The sequence below is a fragment of the Melitaea cinxia genome, chromosome 30, assembly GCF_905220565.1.
Source record: "Melitaea cinxia chromosome 30, ilMelCinx1.1, whole genome shotgun sequence".
NCBI lineage: Eukaryota > Metazoa > Arthropoda > Insecta > Lepidoptera > Nymphalidae > Melitaea > Melitaea cinxia.
The window spans coordinates 3,334,051-3,349,912 of NC_059423.1; the positions used below are offsets into that span (position 1 = coordinate 3,334,051).

General features: G+C 34.4%; 1 protein-coding gene and 1 long non-coding RNA gene across 2 annotated transcripts in view; both read right to left on the minus strand.

Annotated features, from left to right (window-relative positions):
* The window catches only part of LOC123668309 (TBC1 domain family member 1), a 69,875-nt gene extending 55,396 nt beyond the window's left edge, over positions 1-14,479 (minus strand). Inside the window, exon 1 of the mRNA XM_045602070.1 lies at positions 13,684-14,479. The gene's annotated coding sequence lies outside the window, so the exon portion shown is untranslated. The remainder of the gene's footprint in view (positions 1-13,683) is intronic.
* A 123-nt stretch (positions 14,480-14,602) lies between these two features.
* LOC123668310 lies at positions 14,603-15,186 on the minus strand. Its single transcript, XR_006745562.1, has 2 exons — positions 14,740-15,186; positions 14,603-14,633 (listed from the first exon to the last, which is right to left on the minus strand). It is a non-coding gene; the product is annotated as an uncharacterized LOC123668310 (long non-coding RNA).
* Positions 15,187-15,862: the final 676 nt, after the last annotated feature.

Consider the following 15,862-nt stretch of genomic DNA (forward strand, 5'->3'; position numbering starts at 1 on the left):
CTTCTCTTATATATAAAAATGAATCGCAAAATGTGTTGGTAAGCGCATAACTCAACAACGCCTAGACTAATTTTACCAATTCTTTCTTTTAAATGTTCATTGAAGTCCAAGAATGGTTTTTACGGCGAGAAAAATTCGAATAATTTCCAGGAAAACCCTAAAAACATGCCTTTTCTTTTCCCACAAAAACGTTTTCTAACTAAAATATAGAGTCAATTTGAACTTTATTGCTATTCAATAAAGTTCATGTTAAGTAATATATTAGGGCGCATTTTACGTAAGTTATTAATGATTAAATTGATCTTAATTGTAGACCGCATTTAAATTTAATTTTCCATACAGTAAAAATGATATTAACTAGCTATTTCACATTACTTATAATGTTCTTGCGGGGGCGTTAACAATGGAAGATTCCCGTTTTTAAACTATCGACTCCAAATTTGGTACGAATTTCCTTTATGTGATGTAGAAATGATTAATGAGCGAATTTTAGGATAACTCATCCCCAATAAGGATTGCGCGGGTGAGCGTTAACAATAAAATTTTTAAATGTATGTAACTCCGAAACAACTGAACAAATTTTTATCAAATTTTTTAAGCATGTAATTTGGTCCAACTTGGGAGATAGAGTAGTTTTTATCTCAATTGGACCCGATAGGTGGCGCTGCTATTGGTATGTAACTCCGAAACTACTGAACCAATTTTTATCAAATTTTGTACGCATCTATAATTTGGTCCAACTTGGGAGATAGGGTAGTTTTTATCTCAATCGGACCTGGTAGGTGGCGCTGCTATCTGTATGTAGCTCCGAAACTACAAAATCAATTTTTATCAAGTTTTGTAAGCATCTGTAATTTTGTCTGACTTGGAAGATATGGTAGTTTTTATCTCAATTGGACCCGGTAGGTGGCGCTGCTATCTGTATGTAGCTCCGAAACTACAAAAACAATTTTTATCAAATTTTGTAACCATCTGTAATTTTGTCTGACTTGGAAGATATGGTAGTTTTTATCTCAATTGGACCCGGTAGGTAGCGCTGCTATCTGTATGTAGCTCCGAAACTACTGAATCAATTTTTATCAAATTTTGTACGCATCTATAATTTGGTCCAACTTGGGAGAAAGGGGAGTTTTTATCTCAATCGGACCCGGTAGGTGGCGCTACTATCGGTCTGTAACTCCGAAACTACAAAACCAATTTTTATCAAGTTTTGTAAGCATCTGTAATTTTGTCTAACTTGGAAGATATGGTAGTTTTTATCTCAATAGGACCCGGTAGGTGGCGCTGCTATCTGTATGTAGCTCCGAAACTACTGAATCAATTTTTATCAAATTTTGTAAGCGTCTGTAATTTGGTCTAGCTTGGGAGATAGGGTAGTTATCTCAAATGGAACCGGTAGGTGGCGCTGCTATCGGTATGAAAGCTATCAAATTTGGTAGCTGTTTTCCGGGCAGGACAACGTCTGCCGGGTCCGCTAGTATATATATAAAAACATGCATAAACATGGTCTAGAATTCGATATAAAAATTTAATACTTTCAACTCACTATGTTTATATTCGAACATGAAAATATAAACACTATTGTACATTAGCAAAACATTGCTTTTCGCCAATTCGATCCCGTGACCTTCAGTTAAAATCCACGTGTGTTATCTCCTGGAATACTTCCAAAAATGTCAGTTATCAATTGTAGCAGTAATTAAGTCAGTGTCATTGTGATGTATACCAATTAATTTTTAACCGACTTCAAAAAAGTAGGAGGTTACTCAATTCACCCGTATATATGTTCGGAGATAACTTCGTCGTTTATGAACCGAATTTAATAATTCTTTTTTTGTTAGAAAGGAGTTATCTCTGGTGTAGTACCATGATAAGGAAACCCGGATCTGATGATGGGATCCCAGAAAATTGAAGGAAACCCTTAAAAATACACATATCTTTTTACTGGGTGTACCAAATTTGATGATTTTTAATTTAATCGAAAGCCGATATTTATCGTGTGGTCATGTTTAAATTTCATCGAGATCTGATTACAATTTTGGAGTAATCTTTGATAATGCGTATTTACTGACTATTTTTCGTCTACCTTCGTTGTATTACTTCTCAATATAATTGAAGTCGATTTTTTTTCGTTTGCCCGCAAACACAATTATATTGGTTCGAATTGTTAAACTTTAATTGGACAAATTTTATGAATTGAAGGTATTTCAAATTTTTTTTAAGGGTAGATACACAAAAATCGAAAAAAAAATCAAAATTGTAATTTTATCTTTTTCTCTGTCTTCTTTATTGTTCCCGTGTCTCTCATTTCGTTTATTCGCGTCTTAAAAAAACTAATAAATATAATTGTGTTTGCTCATATGCAATATTTTATGATAATACATTTATTAATAATACAAGACATTTTCCTTGTTCCTCACATCAGAAATTCCTATAATAAGAGTATTCCTATTTTATATAATATTTTAACATATTAATGCTTAAAATTAATTTGGCGTTTTACTTCTAGTGTAATCGAGTATGAAAAAAAAAACAATAATAAATAAAATCAATTTTAAGTTTTTTTTTCTTTTTAGTTAGTTTTTCAGTTCATGTGTGTACAAATAAGTACTTTTAATCGGAATAAAATATAGCCTATATTTTAGTTGGACAAAGTTACATACCTTTGCAAAATTCCATTAAAATCGGTCCAGTAATCTCGGAGATTAGAGCGGACAAAGATCGTGACACGAGATTTATATAGGCTAACGTTTATGTACCGTCGATGTGAATGATTATATTTCCATAGACATTATTAACAAACCTGATATTTTACAGTTTTTTTTTTATATGTACAATAAATAAATTATTAATAAATTTTAACTGAGGTAAGGTACAGCAGGAGAGTTCCTGCTCAAAATATGGAGCAGCCCGACTGGGTTAGTACCTCGACCTTACAGAAGATATCAGCTAAATAATACTGTTTTCATTCAGTGTTTTGTTCCTGTGTGTAAATTGGGTGTAAGGTCGGCACCACGCTTGCGATGCTTCTGGCGCAGGAGTATATAAGCCACGGTAATCGCTTACCATCAGCTGAGTTGTGCGCTTGTATACAAAAAAAATAATAAGCCCTCTTATTCAAGAAAGTTATAGACCATATAACACCACGCCACCATTTATAGGATGCATTCAGCATTTTGATTCTTTGTTAACACAATATTTACACAGTTATAAGATACCCAATCTGTGTGGCTACGGTACTAAAGAATATAGCCACCCCCTCTCTTCCCGTGGGTGTCGTAAGAGGTGACTAAGGGATAACACAGTTCCACTACCACCTTGGAATTTAAAAAGCCGACCGGTGGCGGGATAACCATCCAATGGCTGGCTTTAAAATACACAGACCGCAGACGGGCAGCAGCGTCTTCGGCGCGACAAAGCCAGCCCTGCGGTCACCAACCCGCCTGCCCAGCGTGGTGACTATGGGCAAACACATGAGTTCACGTTATTTTTGGCGCGAACTTGTGGAGGCCTATGTCCAGCAGTGGACTGTATAGGCTGTAATGAAGATACCCAATCAAAATCGTTACACTTTTACCAATATTAAAACACTCGGCGCGAGTGCCAATAATACAATAAGATCGCTTCCTCGGCATAAATCGTAGATATTTTTGTGTCTGGCACATTTCCAAATATTATTCCTAGAAATACCGGAGTAATTTGTTAAACTTCCTGACCATTTTCTGTTATTTATATTTGATGAGATTTTGATAATATCATAAATTTGAAATTTTTTTCTTGTTTAAAAGCGCTAATCTGTTTGGGGGACTTTTTATCATGGATGTTTGGGGGATATTATACCATGTCTTATTTAATAGGAAATGTGAGTACCATACTTTTAATTAAAAAGTAAGCGACGAGCAATAGTACAAAACATTGAAATTGACTACGGGTAGAACTATAGGCATCATCTAGTGCACAATAAGGCAAGCACGTGACTGGACAGTTAATGTAAAACTTTCACCGGATTCAAACTGTAGATTCCACTCATTGTGAGAAGAATCGTTAAAAAACTAAACGGCTTTTGTAACCATCGGTACTCGTTGTTCAATGTTTATACGACGGCGTCAGCGAAGGCAGAGAGATAGAGCCGTCATCACATTTGATACGTGATCTAGTATTCAACGCGTAACACAAAACGCGAGTCTACACCGATCACGGAGGTAACGGTAAATCGACAGTCATCCTGGACGAGTCCATCTATCTATTCTGACCCTGCACCATCGTTACTCTTCAAAGCGACGTCCACGTGCCGCTATTGGAATAACAAATGACGTTACAGTATTTACATACCTTCGTAACTAACTTATCACTGCAACAACATCGTCTCTCACGACGAACAAATCTTTCAATGTGTAGCCCTCACAATAACAATCTTAAATAAGTCTCTTTCTATAATACAGCAGCATAATAACAGCGGTATAGTTCCATCTATAAAATAGCAAACTATTATTACAAACAATATCGCTAACCACGACATATATGATAATAAATGCCTGCATGACCCAGCGTACCTCGCTTTCTTTTTGATAAATTGTGTCTTTTGAAAATTTTATTTAAATACATACATACATAATATTTTCGATCTTACCGTCATGATAATGAAAAAATATGAATTGGTTATTTCAATTAAAAATCACGCGTGCAATTAGAATAAAAGGGGGGGGAGAATAATCGATCTGGAGACATGAAGATTTGAACCAGTGTCTTCTCGTTATGGAACCGGCCGATATCCCACCTGAGCTATTACAACCTAGTAGACATTGTTGAAATTTACTTTCGTATTCAAATGATATAGTGTTGGGTTTCCTTTAAAAATTGTTAAAAGTCTACTAAAAGTGTATTAAATTCATAAGGTTGTATTTTAAATAAACTATCAATTTGTGATTTTAGTAATTTTTAAAGTAGGGTATTTGAAAAAAAAAGAGATCATAATGGTCTACTTAAAATATATTCATTTTATAATTTTATTGGATTGTTTTAGATATCTAAGTGTTAAATTCAGTTAAAATTAAGTTGATAGTAATACTATATAATTAAATGTATTTGAATATGTTATTTGGTAATTCAATGTAATTTAGACAATCAATTGACTTTGTTCATATTATATAAATACGTGTTAAGAGAGAAGTGGCGCATTCTTAGTATCTGTTTGGTTGAGTGAAGTTGTGAAAATAAATTAGTGAACACCTATGAAGCAGTTTTATTACATCTCAGAAGTGGGATCCTGGCTATAGTGGTATGTCGAGTACTAGTAGACGAGGGCGAAAGGATGACCAGATGTTTGAGCCGCAAACACTCGAGGCAGAAATAAATGAAACAAGGTCTGCACGAAGTGAACATGCTGGTCGTCGCTCACGAAGTCGAAGTCCAATAATAAGGAGCCGAAGAATACAAGCCTCACGAAGTCCAGAGATATGGGCCGAGAACAATAGGGAGCGTGGGATGTCCAGAGAACGTTCATTAGAACGTCGGTTGCGAAGAAGGAACTACGAACAAAATGGCGGCTGTGGTTTGCGGCGGCAATCCGGATTCCATGAGCAGCGTGGTCAGGACACACAGAATATACCAGACTACGATCAACAAAAATTAACATCAAAGAGCCCATCTTTTACTATTCGGGATGTGATTCAGATAGTTAATAGTTTAAAGGCAAAAGAGATGCAGCCATCAACACAAACTACTACTAATAACAACAAAAATGTAGATCATCAAAATATTTTACCAAATTTTAACCCTTCAACTAAAAATCAGCGCATCGATATTTGGTTACGTAAAGTTAACGAATGTGCTTGTGTTTATGGCTGGGACGAAAGAACCACCACACATTTTGCTATGCAAAAGTTACAAGGATTGGCTAAAACTTGGTACGAGGGGCTAAATTCAATACTATTCACATGGCAAGAATGGCAAGATAAGTTGTTAGCGGCTTTTCCCTGTGAACAGAATTACGGTCAAATTTTGGAAGACATGCTCAAGAGAAAAAGTAAATTCAACGAACCTATAGAAGTGTACTACTATGAAAAGTTATCACTTTTGAATCAATGCGATATCAGTGGAAAACGTGCCGTGGATTGCATTATTCATGGAATTAGTGACAGAATGCTTAAATCTAGTGCTTTGGCATTGCGGTGCTCTCATCCAGAACAACTCTTACAATACCTAATGAGTAATAAAGATATGGGAAATCTTTCTGAACGATCCTCCTATAGGAATAGACAATTTGTCGAGACTAAAAGATTTGATTCAAAGTACGCTGTTATATCCAATCCGAATCTAATATTCTGCTTTAATTGTAAGGAAAAGGGTCATCCCTACTTGCAGTGTCCTAAGCCTTTAATAAGATGCAATCGTTGTAATAAGATCGGACATAAAACGGAAAGTTGTTTAATGAATACAGACAAGAGACCATTAGGAAACGAAATACCTAGTACGATGTGTATCACTGATTCAAGACCTAATTCGAAATTTGTAAAAAGTGTGACAGTAAATGGAAACCTATTAGATGCATTTATAGATTTTGGCAGCGAAGTATCATTAATTAAGAAAACTGTGGCATTACAGTTAGGAGTCGAATTCAACAAAGCTATATCTTTTATAAGGGGTTTTGGGAATGAGTTAGTACAATCCGCAGGAAGCGTAGTGTTGGATATTCTAATTGATGATGTAAAAGCCAAGGTAACTTGCAAAGTTGTTGGCGACAACCTATTGGACACGTCTCTTCTAATAGGTCAATCTTTTACAGAACAATGTCATGTTATAGTTTATAAGGACGCGAACCGATTACATTTTTTCAATATTGGAAAGGAATTACCATTTAGCAACACGGACTTAAAGAAAGAAGAGCACATTAAGATAAGGATAGCAAAGGATGTAGAAATATATGGAGAGACGTCTATAAAAGCACTCTGTGAACCAGCAATAAGTGGGGATATAGTATTAAATAGTAAATTATTGGGTAAACCTAATCAGCAGTATATCATTAAAGGTGGAATATACACAGTGACAAAAGGTTTACTGTTTGTGACTGTATTACCATATATGATCCCTTGTTTACTTATGGAGGATGTTTTGATATGTCGTACGGAAAAGGTGGAGTTGGTGAATAAAATAATTGAAACTGCCACAACAAGCACGCTAAGTGTACAAAATAGCTGGATAAACAAAAATGACATAAAAATTGGTGAAAATGTGACCGAAAATGATAAATTAAGGTTAATTCAGATGTTAGATTGTTATAAACAATGTTTTGCTACTTCATTAAAAGAACTTGGCTGTACAAATGTCTGTGAAATGAATATAGAGATAAAGAATAGGCAACCCGTCGTGTACCGACCATACAGATTATCACACCACGAAAGAGAAACTGCGCAGAAAATGATAAACGAAATGTTGGAAGCTGGCATAGTTAGAGAATCTGTATCTGAATATGCTAGTCCCATGATTTTGGTACGAAAGAAAGATGGCAATTTCAGAATGTGTATTGATTATCGAAAATTGAATTCAATTACTATCAAAGAAAGATACCCGATGCCGATCATAGAGGACGAGATAGCAAAGTTATCTGGACAGGCCTGGTTCATTACTTTGGATTTGACTTCGGGCTACTATCAAATACCTATCAATGAGGAAAGTAAGCATCTGACAGCATTTGTCAGCCCGGATGGACATTACGAGTTTAACAGAATGCCATTCGGTTTGGCAAATGCCCCAGCTGTATTTCAACGTACGATGAACAAAATATTAGGTTCCGCGCGTTTTAGTAAGGCGACAGTATATATCGATGATCTTTTGATATTTGGCAAGAATGCAGAAGAGTGCTTAGACCGACTGGAAGAAATCTTAAAGTTGATTGAAAAGGCTAATCTAACGTTAAACTTAACAAAATGTGCTTTCTTACAGAACAAGATCGATTACCTCGGATACGAAATTAGCGGTTCAGGTATTCGTCCAGGAGAAAAGAAAATAAATAGCCTCATAAATTTTCCACGCCCAAATGATGTGCACCACGTACGACAATTTCTTGGACTTGTCAGTTACTTCCGGAAATTTATTCGAAACTTTGCTCAAATGGCTTTCCCTCTTAATAAACTGCTTAAAAAGAATGCTACTTGGGAATGGCAACAGGAACAGGAAAAAGCGTTTGCGAGCTTGAAAGCTAAACTAGTCGAAAGACCTATTCTAGCTTTATACAACCCTAGTGGAGAAACAGAACTACACACGGACGCCAGTAAGATCGGTGTGGGCGGAATACTCTTGCAGAGGTCTACAACAGATAATATTTTCCATCCAGTCGCGTATTACAGTCGACAAACGTCCCCCGAGGAGAAGAATTTTCATTCATATGAACTGGAGACGTTGGCTGTAGTCTGTTGTTTAAGAAAATTTAGAGTTTTTCTGCTAGGGAAAGAATTTAAAATCGTGACCGATTGCTGTGCTTTACGGTCCACCTTTGCAAAGCGTGACTTAATACCACGTATAGCACGATGGTGGTTATCTTTGCAAGAGTATGACTGTTCAATCGAATATAGAGCTGGAGCTAAAATGGCACACGTAGACGCGCTATCAAGGAACCCAGTGAATGATAATGACGAACGAAATATTGATTGTTGTCCTGCTGTTATGACGATCGCTAATGAAGACTGGTTACATACACTTCAACTTGGAGACACGGAACTGTGTAGGATACGAAATATTTTAGCCAGTAAGGAAGATTTTGAAGGACTACAATATATTAAAGATAACTTTTTGATTAAAGATAACAAGCTTTACAGGTATTTAGACGGCGATAGAAACAATATTCGTTGGGTTGTACCAAAGGGTGCAAGATGGCAAATATGCCGCATGAATCATGACGATATTGGACACTTTGGTATAGAAAAAAACATTAGAACGAATAAAGAAAAATTACTGGTTCTCTAAGATGACTAAATTTGTTAGAAAGTATGTTAAAGCGTGTATCGAATGCGCATATGCAAAAAAACAATAAAAATAATCGAGAAGGTCTACTACATCCTGTACCTAAAGTGGAAATTCCATTCCATACACTGCACATTGACCATCTTGGACCCTTTGTTAGGTCCAAAAGAGGGAATTCGTATTTGTTAGTAGTAGTGGATGGATTCACTAAATTTATTTTTATTAAACCAGTTCGAGATACAAAAGCTCGAAACGTTATACGGACATTAAATGATATTTTTTATACTTTTCGGGCACCCGACCGATTAGTTAGTGATAGAGGATCCTGTTTTACATCGCACATTTTTAAAAGATTTTGTCTGGACAAAGGTATTAAACATATTTTAAATTCCGTAGCGAGCCCAAAATCAAATGGTCAGGTAGAACGGTACAACCGTACTATCCTAGATTCTCTGACTGCACAGAATTTGAAATATGATGAAAAGGACTGGGATAATCAGGTTGGTAAAGTTCAGTGGGGACTCAATAACACAGTTCAAAAGAAGACTTGTAGAACTCCAGCAGAAATCATGTTTGGAACATCCATGAATAGCGAAATCAGTGCAACCCTAAATGAAATTATCGATAACACACGACAAGAAGTTGATTTAAATGAAATAAGGCTTAACGCAAAAGAAAGAATTAATAAGGAACAACAGAAGCAAAAAGAATATTTCGATAAGGGCAGGAAACCAGCCCGATCGTACAAAGAAGGTGATTTGGTTAAAATTGTGAAAACGTCGTTTGAAAATAAGGGTAACAGCAAAAAGCTTCTTCCGTCGCATATTGGCCCCTTTAGAGTAGTTAAAGTTTTAGGACAAGATCGGTATAAGATCGCGTCAATACCAGGTTTTAGTAACACTAAAAACAAACGCGGTTCTGTAGTCGCAGCAGATAGAATGCAGCCATGGATTCACGTGGCTGCTTTAGGTCTAGAAAACGATTAAATTGTATAAGTGACAATTTACGCCAGAAACGGCCTATATGGATGCGAAAAGGAATTGGTAGAGATCTTCACTATGAAGTCATGAGAATTGATTGGTTCATGACATAGTGATAAAGTTCATGAGAAGTAAACGAAGGAATGTTTCACTTACCTGGAAATATAATGTGATGTTAGGATGTGAGAAGTGATTGGTTAGTATCTTTGGTATTCTGGTCATGAGAATTGATTGGTTCATGACTAGCCTACCATATAGTAAAGTCCATGAGAATTGATTGGTTCATGGTTCAGTGAGATTGAGATGTGAGAAGTGATTGGTTCACATCTTAAAAGTCATGAGAAGTGATTGGTTCATGACTCGTTTATTTTATTTATTTTCACGATTTCATTAAATAAAGTAGAACTGTAAATTATATATGGAAGAAGTCTATGAGTTAAATGTAATGTAATGTAGTGAAATTATTATATATGTTTACAAATTTATCTTCTTTTCTTCTTTATCTATATGGCAGTGTTGGGTTTGCACGCGATTCGTGTACGAGGACGCACACGTCGTCAGGATGGTCGAGTGTTGGGTTTCCTTTAAAAATTGTTAAAAGTCTACTAAAAGTGTATTAAATTCATAAGGTTGTATTTTAAATAAACTATCAATTTGTGATTTTAGTAATTTTTAAAGTAGGGTATTTGAAAAAAAAAGAGATCATAATGGTCTACTTAAAATATATTCATTTTATAATTTTATTGGATTGTTTTAGATATCTAAGTGTTAAATTCAGTTAAAATTAAGTTGATAGTAATACTATATAATTAAATGTATTTGAATATGTTATTTGGTAATTCAATGTAATTTAGACAATCAATTGACTTTGTTCATATTATATAAATACGTGTTAAGAGAGAAGTGGTGCATTCTTAGTATCTGTTTGGTTGAGTGAAGTTGTGAAAATAAATTAGTGAACACCTATGAAGCAGTTTTATTACAATCGTAACCATTTATCATTGCGTAATTTGAATTTTAAACTGAAGTAATTATCTGAAACTTTCTCCTATCAAGAGTATTTATTTTTTTATTTAGTAAGAATCGCCAACAGAATTACATGTTTAAAAAAAATTACAATTAGTTATATGCCAAGGTATTAAATATATACATATAATTCCTCTTAAAGGTAGTTACAGAATGCGCTTTAGACACTTAAGTCGTCTGCCTATTCAAAAGATTTTGAACATACAAGGTTTAAGCAAAAAAATACATACAAAATAAAGAACTAAATACATAACTATTAAAACGAATAACGATTGCTTATAGTCTAATGATACCCCTGATTGCAATGTAAGAAGACAAGCAAGAACAAATACCAAGACATAAAAGATATTCATGAAAATCCACTCCAAAACCCATCTTTGGAAACTCAGAACTACACAAAGTATGTTTGTAAATTATCACCCCAAAACAACAACAGGCGTCAAAATAAAAACATATTTCAGTGATGGTGTGTATGTATGAACATACACGCCACGTGGTAGTGTCGACATGTCCTTAAAAATTCCATACTCTTCCATATTATGTGAACTGATACACGCAAAAAGAACACACACAGCTGAATACACTTGAAGGAATTTAAAATATTTTGTTCACGTAATACTAAAGGTATTTTATGTGTCAATAAATTTTAATCGAGTTCATTTAAGACGAAAGAAAATTATAAAAATGAAAAACCTACAACGAGGGTAGAATTATAATAACAATATAATGTAAATCTGTCTCTTAGCTGTGATCTTCTGTAAGGTCCCCCAGTCGGGCTGCTCCAGATTTTGAGCAGAATATTTCCTGCTGTGCCCTACCTCAGTTTAAAATTGTATATAGCATATAAATTTTTGATACTAATACATGCGGTTTAAATTAATACCTCTTGCTTGTATCCAATCTGCATATACACATGTGGGGTTACACATAACTAAATTTTGCTCTGCGGTTTGGTTCACGGCATAGTGTTTAATATTTATGGTTAATGCTACATTCCCGTGAGTCATCGTGTGAAATTTTATAGCCTGTATCCTTTTACAATAAACATATATCACAAGCGTAGCAACTGACCCATTAGTATATTTTAGCAGTTACTCTGTTCTCTGCTATGGGGACGTGTGTTAAATTTCAGAACCGAGTTCGGATGTAATACTGATACATACATGCAATATATTGATATACAAATACATATATTTACATTATAGTACATATATTTACGAAACAAAAACTGTGTATCTCCGACTCACGATTGAGGTTTAGTAAGGTTACTTTTTATCAAATGAATCAAATTAATATTACATAATTAAAACAATAGACGACCACTCTGGTGTATTGGTGCATGTGCCGTGTCGGCGGTGCCTAAAACACCGACGGTCGCGCGTTCGATTTCCGCTCGGAGTGGACTGCTAACTGGCGTAAGACACAGCAGGAAATTTCCTGCTCAAAATATTGAGCAGCCCGAATGGGGTAGCACCTCGACCTCACAGAAGATCACAGCTAAATAATACTGCTTTTAAGCAGGGTTGTGTTCCTGTTGGTGTGTAAGGTGACGAGAGCTCCTGGGGGGAATTGGGGGTAGGGTCGGCTTCTGGTGTTGCAGCATCAGGTGAGCCGTACGCTTGTTAGCCGACCTAGTTGTATAAAAGAAAATGTTTATAGATAATTAAATAGACGGGACTTCGATTGTTTGCCACCTATGTGAAAAAAAAAAGACAGTGTCTAATATTCGTTTTATCGCTATTAAATATTTTATTTGTAGAAATACTATTTGCTTTACGCCTTTACGCCTACGTTTTCACAGTTTACAATACGGTAATCTCTTTCACGGCAATAATTATCTTAAATAATTATCAACTGATAAGAAATGACCTTTTTACAATATTTCCGTAAGAATTCTTATAAAAAAATACATATTTTAATGATATAAATATATGAACAGATATTTAATACTTTTTGCAAGAAAGAGTAACTAACATGGATTATGTTGGTGTTATGTGTAACTTGGTTTGTTAACATGGAGTATGTGATTTTGGTATTTATAAAATAAATAGGATTTTAAAAACAATTTAAACAAAATTATATTTGAGGTATATGTACCTACCTAATACCTATATGTATATACCTATACCTATGTACCTATTTTATATTTTATGTTGTTACAATACTTAGATATACACTGATCAGAATTATATTATAATTGCTTAAGCGATTAATTAATTAAATTTCAATTATGACGATTTCAATTATACAAAAAAACAGCATTAATATATATACGCTTCAGCCTGTAATATCCCACTACTAGGCATAGGCCTCTTTTCCAATGTAGGAGAAGGATCAGAGCTTAATCCACCACGCTGCTCCAATGCGGGTTGGCGAATATTATATTCCTACTACGAGTAACGATCGCTATCAGGTGTACATGATAACAACCGGGACCGACGGCTTAACGTGCTCTCCGAGGCACGGTAGGGAGACCCACAAGGACTGCACAAACACCCAGACCACGTCAAACACCTGTATGGCCAATACAAATATTTGTCATGAGCGGGGATCGAACCCGCAACCGCCAACGCAACAGGTACAATCCATGGCTGTAGCCGTTGCGCCAAAGCGGCGTCATATATATATTTAATTAATAAGTGTACCTATATATTCTTAGTTAAATATTTTGTATGAAATACGCATTTTTTAAATGAAATAAACAACCAAAAATACTTACGCAAAGTCGAACAAATCCTCAAACAATACGCAATTTAGCAAACAATGTCACTAGTATCACGAATTATTTACGTCTCACTATAAAAAACACATTGTAATAAAATTGTTTGTAAAAGTCTCAAAATTGATTATTCATACTATGTTTGAATCTGATTCAATTAACACACTCTAAATACGCTAAAAAATATTCTTTATTTAAATGTTTTTTTTTTCTAATATAATTCTTTTAATCCAATTACAATTTTAAAAATCGAATATCATAACTCGCTATATCAGTTTTCCAACACTAAAATGAAACTGAACTGTTTCAATTTGAAATTGGAACACAATCAGATGTTTTCTGTTTACATACACACGTACAATTGGTCTCATCGACAATCCACACTGCAGACATAAGAAAAAAGAGACAGCAATACTATTTCATACTGTTTTTATGTATATCTCTTCCTAACTCCGTAACAAAACCCATAACATAACGCACAGTCCGCGTTGTATTATTAATAAATTGATTCCGAGTTATCTTAATTAGTGTTTATAAAGAAAATAAGTCCATGTCGAAATGATTTAATATATGGAAATATAGTAAGTCCATTTCACAGGCGATTAGTATTAATAAAGTTCCAAGCCAAAACTCCGCGTTAGATATTTGAGAGACGCGATACACAACTGTCGCGTGTGATAGTGGCGACCACACTGAAGACATCTTCGTACGTCACAAACTTGGCATTAATGTTGATCGCTTTTTAATTAATTACTATTTGTCGATGACATTGATGTATCAAGAACTCCTTTTAATAATATTTAGTTGTACAATTAACATAATACCGCTGTAGTTTTTTTTTTTTTTTGGTAAATAAACATTCAAAAGTTACACAAAAAAATGTTCACGTCACAGATTAAACTTTTCGTATTTTTTTTTCCAAGCACTCTTTGACAATGAATTGTGTTTATCTATTAATAATTTTAATAATATTAATTGGAAAATAAATGGAAAATTACTTGGAAAATTCTATTTATTTTAAATTGTAATGTTTATAGCAAAACTAACTAGGCAGACCAATTTTTAAATATCACAATATTATTTCCGTATTTATTATATTATCTTACCGATACGCAACAAAATAACGTTAAAATGTAACGAATCGAAAAATCTAATTTTATTTTTGTCACAGATAACTTTAGTTTTGGCAACACGGCACGTATAAACTACAATTAAATTTCGTTAAAAAGCGCGCGAAAGTTGTCATTTCACAAATAATATTTGATAACTTTTTTTTAATTATTATTTTGAACAGATAAGCGTCAAAAGCGCGACATTACTGATTACAAACTGATTGTATTAGTATGCCTGTCTAAAATTAAAATTGTACTCAAGGTAAAATGCCTGAGGTTATAAGTACAATACAACATTGTTCTTCCTATATATAAATATTAATACATTTTTTGTTCGTATTGTTTAACGATAACTATTAATAACGAGTAAGACATACATATTGATAAAAATAATACTTTCTTTTTTAAGTTATCGTAATTTATTTCTTTTTCTTTAATTTCTATTTGTGACTCGCTTCAGCTTGTAATATCCCACTGCTGGGCATAGGTCTCTTTCCCCATTTAGGATAAAGATCAGAGCTTAATCCACCACGCTGCTCAAATGCGGGTTGACTAATATATTCCCTACTATGAGTAACGAACGATATCAGATGTACATAATAATAACCGTGACCAACAGATTAACGTGCTCTCCGAGGCACGGTGGTTAAACCCGGACTTACAACGAGACCAGAAATAAATATTTGTATAAACACAAATATCCACTCCGAGCGAGAATCGAACCCGCGACTGTAGGTGTTTAGGCGCCGACACGGCACACGCACCATTACACCAGAGTGGTCGTCTACTGTGACTATACAAATTTTATTTTGTTTTCTAAAATAAGATGTTTGTTATGAATTTATGATGTTATGAAACAGAAAAAATTTCATTTTTAGTTACAATAATATTTTTTTACTAAAATTGGATGTAAAACATTACACTACGACTGACAGCAGAAAGTAAATAGTCTTATATAAATAAAAATGAATGTTGCTAAGCGCATAACTCGAGAATGGCTCGACCAATTCGGCTAATTTGTTTTTTTTTTTTGTATGTTCCTTAAGTACCACGGAAGGTTTTAATAC